This window comes from Hemicordylus capensis, chromosome 3 (genome assembly GCF_027244095.1).
Source record: "Hemicordylus capensis ecotype Gifberg chromosome 3, rHemCap1.1.pri, whole genome shotgun sequence".
Classification (NCBI taxonomy): Eukaryota; Metazoa; Chordata; class Lepidosauria; order Squamata; family Cordylidae; genus Hemicordylus; species Hemicordylus capensis.
Genome location: NC_069659.1, coordinates 104,680,673 through 104,698,598, shown reverse-complemented (window position 1 = coordinate 104,698,598; position 17,926 = coordinate 104,680,673). Strand labels below are relative to the sequence as shown.

The following is a 17,926-nucleotide window of genomic DNA, read 5'->3' as shown; positions in this document are numbered from 1 at the left end:
TTCTCCTTCTGCTTGGTTATTCATCTGTTCTCCCTAACATCCATGTGAGTATAGGCAGAAAAGGTGGGGAAGGGCAGGCTCTTTATTGATCCTAAGGCAATTCAGCATATATGGGTGCCAAGCTTGCAGTGGATGTTATCAATTTGTAGTCAATAGACAGCATCTAGACCAAGTATCTAGACTAAGTTGAACTACTGTAAATGAAACGGAAATTAATGGAACTTAAATTAGTCAGAAGAACTTATCTCATTGATATCAGTGTGTCAAATCCATGGAGGACAGGTCCATCAATGCCTACTAGTCTGATGCCTATAGGCCACCTTCAGAGTCAGAGGCAAGATTCTTCTAAATACCAGTTGCAGGGGAGCAACAGCAGGAGAGAGGCATCTGGTGGCCCACTGAGAAACCAGAATGCTGGACTGGATAGGCCTTGGGCCTGATCCAGCAAGGCATGTTTTTATGACTGTCTAGTCTGGATGCAACCCTGTGTTTTGTTTTGGGAAGAGAAAACACATTTTTTTTTAGTTGAACTTGCAATGGTCTAAATCAATCTTCCATCAAACAGCCAAAATTTGTATTCTAAACTCACAACTATCCAGTTATGTTAGCCCAAAAGATAGTTGCCACATGACTAAGCAGGAATTTACCCACATTACTATCTCTATGCCACACGGCACCCTTCATATATGAACTTCAATGCATTTTTTTCAACTTGATTAGTTTCTCTGTTATCTAGCAAAATTAAATCTTATAAGGTACATATCAATTAATCTTATTTTAATTGCTGATAGCAGTGGGACATAACAGACTGTATTCAACAGTATTGTGCTGAAACCAGCTTTTTACTAGTCAGCATTACAAGAGGTAATTTGTGTGCATTCCCACAAAGACCCTCAAGAAGAAGAAAAGACAGGACATGAAGATTGAATACTGATCTATTGCAAATAGAGTAATTAGATATATGTTCATAGAAAATTATTCCTGGACTGATAAGGACCTTCAATAGATCTAGCATCTCTATAGCCTAGATGCAACGGATATAGCATTTGCCTCTATGCAGCATCAGTTTCCATTAAACAGACAAACTGACCAGCTTTCCCACTGATCCACCCATTGTTTTGGCCATTGGCCGTAAATAAAGTATCTATCTGATCCACCCAGTACTACTTATGGTTTCAACATGTTTAGATGTATGTTTATCCAGTTAGCTAAACTCATATCCAGTCTCACAGGTTCAGATGAACAATCTTCCGTTTTATTGATAACACAATTTAAAAAACAAATCAACTTGTAAATACAGAGAGCTGAATAGTTAGCTGTAGGAAGATGGTAGATGAAGGATGAACATCTTTAAGATGTTATATATAGCCTTTTCTAGATGTTATATACAGGTGGCTATACTCAAGTATATTAAGGTCACCATGCTTACAGTTTTCGTTAAAAGAGGCGAAGGCTGTAAGCATGATTTGCTAGCTTCTGTATGTGGGAGATTCAGCAATGAGCTTCCTGCTCATGGAAGTTCCTCTTCACACAAAGTCTGTAAGCATGGACGTATCCGTCAGCAGAGAGTAACTGAGGCTGAGTAGGACTTCTGCCTTTTTTCAGATGCTATACTTAAGTACAGTCCCCTCTACATTATATCTGAATGAGGCTACTAACTAGGCTTAAGAAGTCACAAACAGGCTTTTGGGGGATGGAGGCTAAAGAACTGAGTCAGATAGAAGTGACAAGAGATGATGTTCTAAACTGTCTGGAAAAACTGAAAACTAGCAAATCACCAGGGCCAGACAGCGTCCATCCAAGAGTCCTCAAAGAACTCAAATGTGAAATTGCTGACCTCCTTACTAAAATATATAACTTATCCCTGCAATCAGGCACTGTACCAGAGGACTGGAAAGTAGCAAATGTAACATCGATTTTCAAAAAGGGATCCAGGGGTGAACTGGGAAATTACAGGCCGGTTAGCTTAATGTCCATTCCAGGCAAATTGATGGAAAGCATCCTGAAGGATAAAATTGTAAAGCACACAGAAGAACAGGCCCTGCTGGGAGAGAACCAGCATGGCTTCTGCAAAGCTAAATCTTGCCTCACAAACCTTCTGGAGTTCTTTGAGAGTGTCAACAAGTGTGTGGATAAGGGTGATCCAGTTGACATAATATACCTGGACTTCCAAAAAGCTTTTGACAAAGTTCCTTATCAAAGACTCCTAAGAACACTTAGTAGTTATGGGATAAAGGGGCAAGTACATATGTGGATTGGTAACTGGTTGAAGGACAGGAAATAGAGGGTAGGTATAAATGGAGAGTTTTCACAATGGAGGGAAGTAAGAAGTGGGGTCCCCCAGGGATCTGTACTGGGACCGGTGTTTTTTAATTTATTCATAAATGATCTAGAAGTAGGGGTAAGGTGGCCAAATTTGCAGATGATAACAAGCTCTTTCAGATAGTGAAATCCAAAACAGATTGTGAGGAGCTCCAAAAGGATCTCTCCAAACTAGATCCTAGTTTGTGTCACCGAGTGGGTGACAAAACGGCAAATGTGCTTCAATGTTGGCAAGTGTAAAGTGATGCACATTGGGACAAAAAAACCCAGCTTCAAATGTACGCTGATGGGATCTGAGCTGTCGGTGACTGAACAGGAGAGGGATCTTGGGGTCGTGGTGGACAGTTCGTTGAAAGTGTTGACTCAATGTGTGGCAGCTGTGAAAAAGGCCAACTCCATGCTAGGGATCATTAGGAAGGGGATTGAAAATTTTATTGATTGATTGATTGTTAAATTTATATACCGCCTTTCATAATAATGCCCTTATACAAAACTATGGTGCAGCCACATCTGGAGTACTGTGTACAATTCTGGTCACCACATATAAAAAAAGGACATTGTAGAACTGGAAAAGGTGCAGGAGAGAGCAACCAAAAAGATCAGGGGCCTAGAGCACCTTTCCAATGAGGCAAGCTTACAACAACTGGGGCTTTTTAGTTTAGAAAAAAGATGACTGTGGGGAGACATGCTATAGAGGTCTATAAAATCATGCATGGAGTGGAGAAAGTGGATAGAGAGAAATTCTTCTCCCTCTCACATAACACTAGAACCAAGGGGTCATCCCATGAAATTGATTGCCGGTAAATTTAGGACCAACAAATGGAAGTATTTTTTCACAGAACGCATAATCAACTTGTGGAATTCTCTGTCACAAGATGTGGTGACGGCCAACAACCTGGATGGCTTTAAGAGGGGCTTGGATAACTTCATGGAGAAGAGGTCTATCGACGGCTACTAGTTGAAGGGCTGTAGGCCACCTCCAGCCTCAAAGGCAGGATGTGTGAAACAGGATGCTGGACTAGATGGCCTTGGGCCTGACCCAGCTGTTCTTATGTTCTTAAGTCACAGTCTGATAACACACAGCAAGGCTTAAAATCAATTGCTACCAGATTCATAGAGAAAAAGCCAAAAGAGTTGAAAAATAAGGTCAGAGTGCAGTGTACCAACCAACATAATTCCCAGTTGGAGCAGAACGGTATTGAAAGTTATATATCATTATTAGGCTGTTTCTCCGTCTTCCATTATCTGATGTGTCTCTGACAGGTTAAAAGGCCATAAAGTTCCTGAAACAATTCTTAACAGCTATTCCCTTATCAGAAAGGCATATCTTGATAATAGAGTATTATCAACAAAAAAACCCAATTAAGGTGGTTTATTAGAACACTTCCGTTTTCATGGGAATACTGGGTTCTGTGATGCAGACTGGGAAAGTAGCATAGTTTTCAAACAAAAGAGTACAGTTGTCAGAAATTCCACAAATGTAACTTATGCATTACTTATGCACACAATAAACAAAATTTAAAACAGCACAGGGGTTGCAGACCCTGGTAATCAATCACACAACCAGCATCAGTGGTCAACCGCTGGGAGAAATCATCAGGAGATTTGGTGCAGCGTGCTATCGATATGCTGATGACACCCAGATCTATTTTTCCATGTCAGCATCATCAGCAGAGGGCATAACTTCGCTAAATGTCTGCCTGGAGTCAGTGATGAACTGGATGAGGGATAACAAACTGAGACTGAATCCAGATAAGACGGAGCTACTCATTGTGTGGGGTTGAAACTTGAGAGACAATTTTAATCTGCCTGTTATGGATGGTCACACTTCTCCAGAAGGAACAGGTACGCAGTCTAGGGGTACTTCTGGATCCGAGCCTCTCCCTGGTCTCCCAGGTTGAGGCAGTGGCCAGAAGTGCCTTCTATCGGCTTCAGCTTATACTCCAGCTGTGTCTATTTGTTGAGATAAATGACCTCAAAACAGTGGTACATCTGGTGGTAACCTCCAGACTAGATTGCTGCAATGCGCTCTATGTGGGGCTGCCCTTGTATGTAGTCTGGAAATTACAGTTGGTCCAGAATGCAGCAGCCAGGCTGGCCTCTTGGTCATCCTGGAGAGACCATATTACTCCTATATTGAAGGAGCTACACTGGCCGCCGATATGTTTCCAGGCAAAATACAAGGTGTTGGTTATAACCTATAAGGCCTTAAATGGCTTGGATCCTGGGTACAGGGGCGTACCCATGGTGCGGCAGGCAGGGCACATGCCCTAGGCGCCACTTGAAGGGGGGCGCCATTTGGTACAATTATTTTTTTTTTTTTAAAATGGCCACCCCAAACAAAATGATCACTGTGCATGCTCAGATGGCCTCTGTGAGGCCCCAGGCCATGCCAGGCCTCACAGAGGCCATTTGAGCATGCACAGTGGCCATTTTGTTTTCAGCAGCCATTATATATATATATATATATATATATATATATATATATATATATATATATAGCCACCACACATGCTCAAATGGTCCCTGTGAGGCCCTAGAGGCCAGTGGGGGGAGGGGGAACCTTTGAAGGCCCCCTTCGCGGCCTTTAGGAAGCCCCCCGAAGGGGCTACAGGTAATTTTTTTTTAAAAAAATTAATATAATACAAGTCATTGTACACATATTCAGTTTGGCACTATGTACAGAGAATCAGGGCTTGTGTATGCTGAGCTGAAGCTTATGAGCTTGGATTGTATTCATTTGCTCTTACTTTGCTTCTTGTGATAAGCGAGTTAAATGTGATGTCTTTATAATATCGCTATTAATGGTGAGTTTGTTTTTGAATCAGTGTGAAATCCTTAGTATTAAGGCCCACTGGGAGTTTCTTGCTCTCTTTCTCTCATTTTAACTGCCTTTCTAAAATACTAGAATATATTCCAAGCAGTGACACAGTTTACTCTGCATATCCTTTAATTATTTTCAGAGTATCTGGGAAAAGTCACATTCTCCATTTATTTTTAAAACTTATGTAATAGTGATGCAACAATGTATAGTCGAGAATAAGACAGACACTTCTCTTCAGTTTTCCAAGTACATCTCCACATAATATTTGGGTATTTCATGAGCCCCAGCATACTGAAATTGGTAGTTTTCCAGCATTTTTTGGTCTGTCTATGTCCACTGCTAAATAGTTTTTGAAATATTAAAAGATTAAAGAGCTTGACTTGTATTTTTCAGCTGATATTATGGTAAAGTTATCTGAAAGATGGGTGTCAGATGTTTGGACAGGGGGCACAATTTCAGTGCTTGCACTAGGCGCTATTTTCCCTAGATACCTCTGCCTGGGTATTTAAGATAACATATTCTTTGTCATGAACCCCACCGCCCATTGAGATCATCAGGAGAGGTCCGTCTGCAGTCCCACCAGCTCATCTGGTGGCTACACAGGGACGGGCCTTCTTTGCTGCTGCACCTAGGCTTCTGAATGCACTCCCTAGTGAAATAAGAGCTTCCCCTTCTCTGACAGCTTTTTAAAAGGCAGTCAAGACACATTTGTTCACCCAGGCTTTTAATTTATATTGTTTTAATGCTGTTTCAAAATATTATTTTAAAAATTTTAAATTGTTGTAATGTTTTAAACTTTTTTGTTTTGTTTTAACTGTTTTACTTTTTCTGTTTTATTTAGTTGTAATTTGCCCCGAGACATAAGTTTTGGGCAGTATAAAAATATGTTGAATGAATGAATGAATGAACGAACAAACATGATTTTGCTGCTGCTAAAGGTCCAGGACCTTAAGAAGTGCCCACTGCCTATCCACTTATAGGCTTTGTGTAGTGGTGCAGCCACATGGGGCCTGTGGAGTGCCATTTGCTGAGGGTCCCTTGAAAAGTGGAGTCGGCTCTTATCACCCAGAAACCAAAGACTTATATTCTCAACTTAAACAGACAGCCATTTAAGAGCCTAATGGTATTTGGTACAGTACTCTAGTCAGGGCAATAATATATTAGTATAGAGTCAAAGATAAAAAGTGATTCACAACACTGTATGAATTCAGTTATTAACTTGGTAAACAAAAATGGTATTATGCATATTTGTATATCGTAAAATGTTTTGGTAAAGCAGATGAATCTGAAAGTTTAATTTAAATACATGACAAGTATATTCCAAACTTGGATTAGGACATATTAGTTAATCTGCACAATTAAATGGTGAGTTGGAACACCATTGTTTTCACAGGAAGAAAGCAATGAATAATCTTTTTTTCTGTATCTTCTTTTTCCGGAAATGGCTTTCTCAGAAGACTGCTACTAATGCAATTTAGTTCAAATTGGCCTTTAAACAGAGATGTATTGACTATATGGTATGTGGATTTCTATAAATTGGCCATGTAACACTGCACACAGAGAAATTGGAGAGATGCAATCTCTCTCATTCAAATTTAGTTTTATGCCTGATACTTAAAATTCCTTCACTAGCATGAAGATTATAATATGAACATCTTCCTTCAGTATTATTAAATGTTTTTCCTATTCTAGCTGTCTCTTATCTTTTGCAAAAGCTTCCCCCCAGTACATAGTTAAAAGCAGAGTGAGTGAGTGAGTGGTTCCAGATGTGGAATCTGAATATATGAACAGCAACTTGCAGAGGGGAAAAAACACACCCATAATATTCTTGGAGCTTGGAGAAGCTTTTAAAAATAAAATAAAATAAGGTTTTAAACTATGTTTAGAAGCTATTAGATACTAAATGCAAATGTCCTAAATCATATCTAACAACATTCCCTTTGCTTGTAAAGGGGAAGAACTGAGGCCAGGGGCAGAGACACCACTGGGCGAATGGGTTCAAAGAACCCGGGCTGTGCCCAATCAGGAGCCACAACTCACGGCCCCGACATGCCGCCCGCATCTGACGTCAGACATGGGGGTGCTGGTTTAGCTCCCAAGCAGGGGCCATGCGACTCCCATTCGGGAGTTCAGGAGCAGCTCTTCCTTGGCTTTAAGGCAGGGAAGAGCCGCTCCTGGCTGCTCTGCAAACACAGAACCAGCCCAAGTCTAGGTTGGGCTGTTAAATGGCTGATGCTGCATTTGCGGCGCGGCCAGGGAAGAGCCACTCCTGGCTGCACTGCACTCCGTGCGGCCCTTTCGGGAAAAAGGCCGGCACTTAAAAGGCCGGCACTGAAAACACAGCACTGGCTGGACTCCAACTCCCGAATGGAGCCATTTGGGAGTCAGACCACACACCCTCATCTGATGTCAGACATGGGAGGCAGGGTGAGCGGGGCCACTGCATGACTGAGGCTCCACGCCTGACTGAGGCCCAGAGATCTCTGAAAAATTACGGTATTTACTAACTTACAAAAGGTGTGCAATGTTCAATAAGTGTAAGCCTGAGAGGAAATGATTATAAAATGGCTCAATAATACCTTACTCACTTGAAGCTATCAAATGGGGGGGGAGGGGTTTAACAAATGGGGAGGGATAGGCATGGGGGGATGATGTGGTTTAACCACTATAATAATACATCATATAATTCATATGTGGTTGCAAAAGTTGAAACCAGGGTATGAATAGCTGCTTTTAAATTCTGGCTCAAGTTGATTTTTCATCCAGTTGGTTTGGCCCTGCTTACCATTGCTGATAACTTCCAATCCACATGAAAGAAAGTCTTGCAACAAAAACTTAAAGCATATGGGTTTTCTGTAGAATCTCAGATTTCCTTGAAGTATAAAAAATCTAGATGTAGAATGGCAAAGTGATGTGAGTTCCATTTCTGGGCACACTATCTATAAAGGTTTAATTTGTAATGGTAGATAATTGGATTATTTTAACTCATTCATGGTATTTAAAAACACACACACCTGGAGGATGTTCTCCCTGGCTCATTTTGATGCACTTCCCTCTGTGGTATTATATGGTAGGTTTCCCTTTGCTTGTAAAGGGGAATCTTCACAGGATTCCCCTTTACAAGCATAGCCCCTTGAAGAGGTTCAAACTGTTCCTTAATGGACTGGGCCTGGTTTTGTTCAAACTTGGACTGGCCGCATTTTTTTGAGGCTGGTCCAGTTCAAGTTCAAAATGGTCAAGCTGAGTCAGTTCGAATTGAATCCAGTTCAAATTTGATTCAAACTGGTTCTGCACAACCACTGGGCTAAGCTCTTTGGGGAAAAGATGGGATGCAAATGCAATCATTTACAATGAAACAAAACAAAACATGCATAATTATAGGAAAAGGCTGCAGTCCATCTGTAATCCAAGAATCCAAAATGTGTATGAGTAATCCAAGAATACACAATATTTTTGAGAGAGGAATGAACATATATAATTTATGCTATTTATAATCTTCCCAACATAAATAGAGTTTAGGATTTTTTAAAATAAGGATTGTTGTTTTGGTCAGCATTCACTCAGAGATTGTTCTCACTCTTGGCTGCCAGTGAGAACCGCTGGTATCCATGTGGAACCTGGTGCTGCCATGGCATCAAACCAGGCTTGAAAGCCTGGCTTTTACCCAGAGTTAAGAACAGCCCTGCTGTATCAGGTACAAGGCCCATCTAGTTCAGCATCCTGTTTCACACAGTGGCCCACCAGTTGCCTCTGGGGAGCCCACAGGCAAGAGGCATGTGCATGCTTTCTCTCCTGCTGTTGCTCCCCTGCAACTGGTATTGAGAGGCATCGTGCCTCTGAGGCTGGAGATGGCCCACAGCCACCAGACTAGTAGCCATTGATAGAACTCTCCAGCATGAATTTGTCTAGGCCCCTTTTAAAGCCATCCAAGCTGGTGGCCATCACTACATCCCATGGCAAAGAAGATCAATTATGCACTGTGTGAAAAAGTACTTCCTCTTGTTGGTCCTAAATTTTGCAAACTTCAGTTTCATGGGGTGACCTCTGGTTCTAGTGCTGTAAGAGAGGGAGAAAAATTTCTCTCTATCCACTCTCTCCACTCCATGCATAATTTTAAAGACTTTGATCATGTCTCCCCTTAGTCACCTCTTTTCCAACATAAAGAGCCCCAGATGCTGTAGCCTAGCCTCATAAGGAAGGTGCTCCAGGCCCCTGATCATTTTGGTTGCCCTCTTCTGCACTTTTCTCAGTTCTACAATATCCTTCTTAAGATATGGTGACCAAAGCTTTATGCAGTACTCCAAGTTTGGCCGCACCATAGATTTGTATAAGGGCATAATGATTCCTAGCGTGGAATTAGATTTTTCACAACTGCCATGCACTAAGATGACACTTTCAAAGAGCTGTCCACCACGACACCAAGATCTCTCTCCTGGTCAGTCACTGAACCTCAGATCCCATCAGCTTATATTTATTTATTCATTAATGCATCCATTTATTTATTTATTTATTTATTTATTTAAAATTTTTATATCCTGTCCCTCTGGTACATTACTGCTTGGGGTGGCACACAACATTTATAAAACAGTTACAATATAAAATCTGACTAATAAAATTAACTAAATTAAACAAGTTAAAAATCCAAGCTAAACCACACACAAAATTAGCTTTTAACATTCCAAATTGAAATCTTGAAGCTAAAAACCCAAGAATTATAAAAACTAAAAGCTAAAGAACCTACCAGATATAGTGTGTGTGTGTGTGTGTGTGTGTGTGTGTGTGTGTGTTCTACCTCAATGTGCGTCACTTTACACTTGCTTACATTGAACACCATTTGCCATTATGTTGCCCACTCACCTAGTTTGGAGAGATCTTTTTTGGAGTTCCTCACAATCCATTGTGGTTTTCACTATCCTAAATAGTTTAGTGTCGTCTGCAAATCTGTCCACTTTGCTGGCCACCCCAACTTACATAGGAACATAGGAAGCTGCCATATACTGAGTCAGACTATTGGTCTATCTAGCTCAGTTTTGTTTTCACAGACTGGCAGCGGCTTCTCCAAGGTTGCAAGCAGCAGCTTCTCCAAGGTTGCAGGCAGGAATCTCTCTCAGCCCTATCTTGGAGAAGCCAGGGAGGGAACTTCGAACTTTCTGCTCTTCCCAGAGCAGCTCCATCCCCTAAGGGGAATATCTTGCTCACACAACAAGTCTCCCATTCATATGCAAGCAGGGCAGACCCTGCTTAGCTAAGGGTACAAGTCATGCTTGCTATCACAAGACCAGCTCTCCTCTTCTAGATCATTTACAAACAAGTTAAAGAACACTGGACCCAGTATTGATCCCTGGGGGACCCCACTTCTTAATTCCCTCCATTGTGGAAATGGTCAATTTATTCCTACCCTCTGTTTCTTGTCCACGGAGTGAGAGCGCCATTAACCCAGGTTCCAGGATCATATGTCAGTTGCAACCTGCTTGCAACCCGCTCTGACACAGAGATGCGTGTCTGGAGTGCCCATCCTCTGGGAGAAATTCCCCAATGCACTGCACTCATTATGCGGTGCGATGTGGGATCCCAATGGCTTCTGGAATGCCATGCCTGTCACCACTGCGTCAATCATGTGCACAGCATGGCAGCTGAGGCCAGTCCGGGATCATCTGCAGGGAAGGTAGGCTTATTCCTGTCTTCCCTCTACCCTCCCACCCAAGCAATCATGTGAAATGTCCCCTAGACTAATTGCATTCGGACATCAAATCCTCCAGTCTTCCAAATCATGGCTTGAAGGATCAGGAACAAGCCATCTTCAATATACCTCATCTTCCCTGTTTGTATCATGCACTCAGTATAATAGAAATTTAACAGAAACCTTACCAGAGAAACTTGAAATTGCCATAGTTTCTATATTAGTCACTGGGCATATTTAATATGCTTCGACAAATCTGTTTTCATTATTTTGCTGTGACAATATATTGATGTTTTTGCATTATGTGTTGGTAATCTTGAAGAACTAGTAGAGCCCCTGGTGGCGCAGTGGTAAAACTGCCGCCCTGTAACCAGAAGGTTGCAAGTTTGATCCTGACCAAGGGCTCAAGGTTGACTCACCCTTCCATCCTTCCAAGGTCGGTAAAATGAGTACCCAGAATATTGGGGGGCAATATGCTAAATCATTGTAAACCGCTTAGAGAGCTTACAGCTATAGAGCGGTATATAAATGTAAGTGCTATTGCTGTTGCTAGTATCCTTTTTAGTTGGGAGCAACTCTAAACATTTCAATACTATGTTTGAAATGACCTTTAGGCATCAAGGGGAGTCATTCATTGAGCTGTTTTAATAATAATTAAAAATGGGTGTGGACTAGTAGCATCTGGGTATGGATAACTCACAGATAAGAATGCACTCGTCCCCTATTAAATTTTTTTTTTGCTAAATATATGGGAAGCAATTCACTATACATACAATTTATATGTAAACTTTACCAATTTCTTGAATATTAATTCCGATGCAGCAATAACAAGTAGCAACCTGATCAATAACAAGTAGCAACCTGAGTAGAGAGCAAAGAAAAATAGGGAAAATCTACGGAAAGTGAAAAAATGTTTTCTAATTGGTCAGTGTGTAGCTTTTTAATATATAACATAACAACTATAAATAGATGTTTGAGAAAGAAAGAATTGACCTATGATTAAGGTACCATGATAATTTAAAAGATAGCTAAAAAACTGGAGGATAGTACACTTCGATACTTCATTAACAACAACATACTGCAATCTTTCTCTGAGCCACTTCCCATGTGTTGCTGGAATTTATTCCAATTAACCTGAAGAGTGAAATTTTTCACTAATCCCACACAGAGCAAAATCCTATCTTAAATATGTTTCACCCATATGTTTCACCATAACCCATAACAAGTTAAATTTATGCCATAAGATGTCTAGGTAGCAAACTACATGTAAAAAAAAAGACCTTTAAAAAGCTTAATAGAATATAATGGCATAAGAAAAGCATAGACAGGAACTCCATTGGTTAATTTTTTTTTTTTAACAATTACTAAAATGCCATGGGATATAATAGTTTTAGGATAGGAAAGTTAGATTATAAGAATGGACAATTGCTGGTCAGAAGACACTGATAGTGTGAAGTTTTCCAGCATGGTATCACAGGGACTAAACAAAGGAGTAGATTTTCTAGCTATAAGCAACAGTATAGGAACAAGATGTTCATTAAATTCACTGAGAACTTTATAGAGGCAATGTTAGGAAAAGTTCTTCAAAATTTATCTCAATTATTTAAACTGTTCTTTTTAGGACACTTATAAGTGATCAGTCAGTTATGCAATCCTTCTAAAATTTGATTTTTGATGGGTGATGATCTTCCCATCATTCAAGGAAGAATTTATTGTACAGACATTATTTCACTTCCTAAACATTTCCAGATTAGATTTTGGAAGACTTCTAGAGCACTCCATGGGTGGAAAGATCCGTTGTGAAAAATGACTTTTTTCATCATTGTTAAAGAATATCTTCAAAGACTGGAGTGACAATCAGGGAACAGTGTTGAGAAGATTGCCTCTAAGGTACTGACGACGACACTGCCTTTAGGAGGATGTATAGATTAAAAATCCCCACCTTACACTGCACTCAGTGGTACTAGGTAGCTAGGGCAGATCCTGCAGGCAATGATTGAAGCCATGTTGCATCTCCAAGGAACACCTCCTAAGCTTATGGGGTAAGATCAAGGCTTTTGTGGATAAATTGTTTTGGAAGAATACTATAAAACACAGGGCTGCATTTTAAACATCAAGCTTTTAAACATCACTAGTATGATTAAAACTTTGGCATTAGTTTGAATTTATCACTGACAAACATCCTTAGCAGATGGCCTAAAACTAACACTTAATGTGCCAGAAAATAAACACTTAGCATGAGATGTACCTAGGACTAAATAAGCAAAGCATTACAAATCACTACGTTATGGCACTGAAAACAAAAAACACAGGGGCATTTATTTAAAAATAGTTTGGCACAACTCTCATAGCTGTGTGAACAGTCTAGGGGCATCGGAAACAATTCCCAGGGGCATCTAATGAAGATAAAAGATAAAATTATGCCCCACAAATATTCTCAGTTTTATATTTTAAAAAAACACTTCTTTGAAAATTTTCATGTCCCCCCCCCCTTTCCTATTTGTCTTTGTTGCAACATTTGACTTTCCCCGTAAAACAGAGCCTATAGGAAATTTATCAGTGGCAATTTTCGCACTATTTATTGTGAAGTAATTATTTTGACTCTTAAGTGTCTGCTTTGAAAGTAAGTACTTGGAGGACTGCAATTGGCCCTGCTAACCATGGTGATAATAGCAATTCTGCAGCAATGTAGTTAAATTAGTGCTCTATTGTGTAGGCTGCCACATAATATTAGGTGCCCCTCTCAGGCTAGGCTTAAGGTCACCGTTGCTGACTTCAAATACCTAAATAATAAATTGTCTTGCTGTGCTGTCACTATGAAGGTGTGTAATTAGAACATCACACTGTTATTAACTGTCTTGGAAGCTATCAACTAATGCATGTTGCTATTATGTATGAACACAGGGGTGGCTGTTAAATGGCCAGGAACATCTCTATACAGTCTCTTAAGCAGCTTGAACAAGACATTCCCCCCACCACCACCACTACATTCTTTTCCAATTTAAATAACATTTATTTTACAATGGGTCTTGGAAGAGTTTATTGCAAGGGCAGATGGAGCAGGAAAAGACAAGAGGGAATGGGGCTGTAGGGGGGATGCTCAGTGGTCGAGGTTCACTCTGGCCATCTCCAGATAGTGCTGGGGAAGACTCTTGCTTGAAACTATGGAGAGCCACTGCCAGTCAGTGTGGACTTTACTGAGCTAGATGGACCAATGGTCTGCTTCAGCATAAAGCAGGTTCTTATGTTCCTAAGAGCAAGCAATTGCTTTGCAATCGCATTATAGACCACCCTGTAAAGTGGGTTCTCAAACAGAGGGAAAAGAGCCCTCAGGAGAGGAGAGCTGGTCTTGTGGTAGCAAGCATGACTTGTCCCCTTAGCTAAGCAGGGTCTGCCCTGGTTACATATGAATGGGAGAATAGAAGTGTGAGCACTGCAAGATATACCCCTCAGGGGATGGAGCCACTCTGGGAAGAGCAGAAGTTTTCAAGTTCCCTCCCTGGCTTCTCCACGATAGGGCTGAGAGAGATTCCTGCCTGCAACCTTGGAGAAGCCGCTGCCAGTCGGTGAAGACAATACCAAGCTAGATAGACCAATGGTCTGACTCAGTACTTGGCAGCTTCCTAAGTTCCTATGAGCCTGTGTCACCAGCACTGCCTTTCTGCAGGCTCCCAGAAGCCTCTCTGCTGATGTTTGGGATGTCAGGCTTGTAGTTCCCACTCTTAACATGCTCAGACCATCATGGGATTGTGGGAACACCATTTGTTGATACATGAGGACAGGTCACTTAGCAGACAGTGGGACAATCACACCCAGGTTCACCAGCTGTCATGAGAATTGGAAGGAGATTAGACTTGCACCTTTCCCTCTGTTGGGAATGTCTAAGCACACCTGAGTTAGCCTCAAAGTTAACTTCAAGGTCTCTCTGCCCAGAGAACAACCCTGCTACTTCCGCTTCTTGGTTGCATCAAACAAGCTAAACTAATCATTTCAGCAGGAAAGCAGATAAGGCATTTAAACACTGCTCCCCCTCCCCAACAAAAGAGGTTGATGGACCATAGGAACTCAGGAAGCTCATTAAAAGAACTTGAATAGTTTACTGGGTCTTTCCCCTCTGACAGATAAAACCTTGCACATCCATTCAATCTATTTACATACAGGTTGTTCTTGACCTTTTCACAATACTGGGCATACTCTAGCACAAACCATCAAAGACAATGGATTATTTTGAGATCCACAGGATTTCCCCTCCTCAGGAAGGAGGAGAAATCAGCATTTTGCCCCGGGGCACATTCTGGGCTAGAACTCGCCCTAGTTTCATAAACCAGTGTGCTTACTTTGGTCTCTACACTTTGCAGCCACCCACTGTCTGGGCGATTGACAACAAGCCATGTCTTGCTTTTCGTGCCATTCCCGCTCTCAGTCTCCAAATTGGCCTTTCCTGATCTGTGCAACACACCTCAATGCTACGAGAAGCTAGCTACACAAGACCAGACCCCTTTTGGATGTATTCATGCTTCCTAACCCTTGAATGACATTCAGTTCTCTGCTGCTGCCTCTCAGTTCCCAGATCATCCATGAGGAAAGAGGTCCTCCGGCTGCACCTGAGCCATAAGGAGAAGGTAGTGTAATTACCACTGCACTCCTCTGGGCTTCTCCTTATCCCTGTGTTTTTCCAAATCCAGACACCTGTTTCTCTAAAGCCTTCTTTCTCTAGCCAGCTTGGAGTCACTTAATTTGGACACCAATTTAAATTGCCTCTTGGCAAGTTACCTGGTTAATCTCTTTGATGTATTTTAGTAATAATATTGCCTCAATCAACTCCTTCTTCACTGTACCCGTAAACCCTTCAATAAACCAATTGTAGTTGTAAATCTCAACCTATTCTCTGCCAGTTCATTTCCCTGGGACCAGAACTTTGTACAAATTTGTTCTGACATGGAACTGCTCCATTCTAGTTTGATAATTTTCCCACACAAGCCTGAACATAATTAGGGGTGTTTGCAGTCACCATGGAGCAGTTCCCTTAAACTAGAGTCAGTTCTTCTCCACAGTTCTGTTTAAAATATTTGTCACACCTTTTTAAAAACACAGAAGGCAGCTTGTATCAATGTAAAATAAAAACCAATAAAATTAAAAACATGATCTAACCTAAAAAAATAAAAATAAAAATAATTGTGGATCTCCAGGAGCAAACATAATTCACCTGGTCTGATCCTGTAAAGTCATCTTTTGAATGGGAGTTATAAAGAGAATTATAATTTAATTCTTCCTTACAAGTTTACATTAGTTAGTATACTGTTGGGAATTATTCATGAGAAAGCTGGCTGAAGCACAGGTGCCATATAGGCTGCATTCAGACATCACATGAAACCGGAGTTACAGGTTGCCGACAAACCTGTAACTCTGGTTTTGTGCAATGTCTGAATGCTGACACCTATGTAAAATTGATGTCTGAGGCTTTGCATCCAAACCACAGGGTCCAGTTGACTTCCCAAACTGGAATTTGGAGCTGGGATTACTTCTTAGTTTAACCACTCTAAACCTTTGTCAGAAGGGGTCGTTGTGTTGTCTACATGCATCCACTGCTATAACTGTGGTTACAGGTTTAAGCAGTGGCCACAAACAATGAAAGTCAAGCCCAGAGCACCACCAACAGCAGTCATTCTCTAGAGTTTACCCAGCACTCCATGGTGTGTTTCCTGACAAAATGCTACACCCCCTTCCATGCACTTCTTACTTCCTCTGCCTGCCAACAGGCATGTCAGATCCTGCTGCTTTTATGATTAAAGGGCCAGTAGCACTACCAGGGGAGCACTACTTGAAGTCTGTAATCACAGTCAGTAATAACAGACCCTCCAAGCTCCTGGCCAATTGTGAGCAATTTCCTGGAGCTGTGAAGCCATGCCAATAGCCTAGCAATAGCAGGGCTATCTAAGTGGGCAGAACCAAGCTCGGAGGACCAGAACGTACAGAGGGGAATAACAAAAAAGTCTTTAAATACATCAGAAGCAGGAAACCTGCCAGGGAGGTGGTTGTATCATTAGACAATGAGAGAGTCAAAGGGATTATTAAGGAGGATATGGAGGTTGCAGAGAAGCTAAATGAGTTCTTTGTGTCCATCTTCATGGCAGAGGATACTGAGCATATACCTGTTCCTGAACTAGGCTTTTCGGGGATGGAGGCTAAAGAACTGAGTCAGATAGAAGTGACAAGAGATGATGTTCTAAACTGTCTGGAAAAACTGAAAACTAACAAATCACCAGGGCCGGATGGCCAAGACCAAGAGCCCTCAAAGAACTCAAATGTGAAATTGCCGACATCCTTGCTAAAATATATAACTTATCCCTGCTCTGTACCGGAGGACTGGAAAGTAGCTAATGTAACACCGATTGTAAAAAGGGGATCCAGGGGCGATCCGGGAAATTACAGGCTGGTTAGTTTAACGTCAGTTCCAGGCAAATTGATGGAAAGCATCCTCAAGGATATTTGTAAAGCACGTAGAACAGCAGGCCCTGCTGGGAGAGAACCAGCATGGCTTCTGCAAAGGTAAATCTTGCCTCTCAAACCTTTTGGAGTTCTTTGAAAGTGTGTGGATAAGGGTGATCCAGTTGACATAGTATACCTGGACTTCCAAAAAGCTTTTGACAAAGTTCCTCATCAAAGACTCCTGAGGAAACTTAGTGGTCTTGGAATAAGGGGACAAGTACATATGTGGATTGCTAATTGGTTGAAAGACAGGAAACAGAGGGTAGGTATAAATGGAGAGTTTTCGCAATGGAGGGGAGTAAGAAGTGGGGTCCCCCAGGGATCTGTACTGGGACTGGTGCTTTTTAATTTATTCATAAATGATCTTGAAGTAGGGGTAAGCAGAGAGGTGGCCAAATTTGCAGATGATACCAAACTCTTTCAGGTAGTGAAATCCAAAACAGATTGTGAGGAGCTCCAAAGGGATCTCTCCAAACTGGGTGAGTGGGCGACAAAGTGGCAAATGTGGTTCATTGTAGACAAGTGTAAAGTGATGCACATTGGGATTAAAAAAATAACTTCAAGTATATGCTGATGGGATCTGAGCTGTCGGTGACTGACAAGGAGAGGGA

The 17,926-nt window shown here is 41.4% G+C and overlaps 1 protein-coding gene across 17 annotated transcripts in view; it reads right to left on the bottom strand.

The window, feature by feature from the left end:
* The window catches only part of DMD (dystrophin), a 1,901,967-nt gene that overhangs the window by 1,318,070 nt on the left and 565,971 nt on the right, over window positions 1-17,926 (bottom strand). The window lies entirely within an intron of this gene.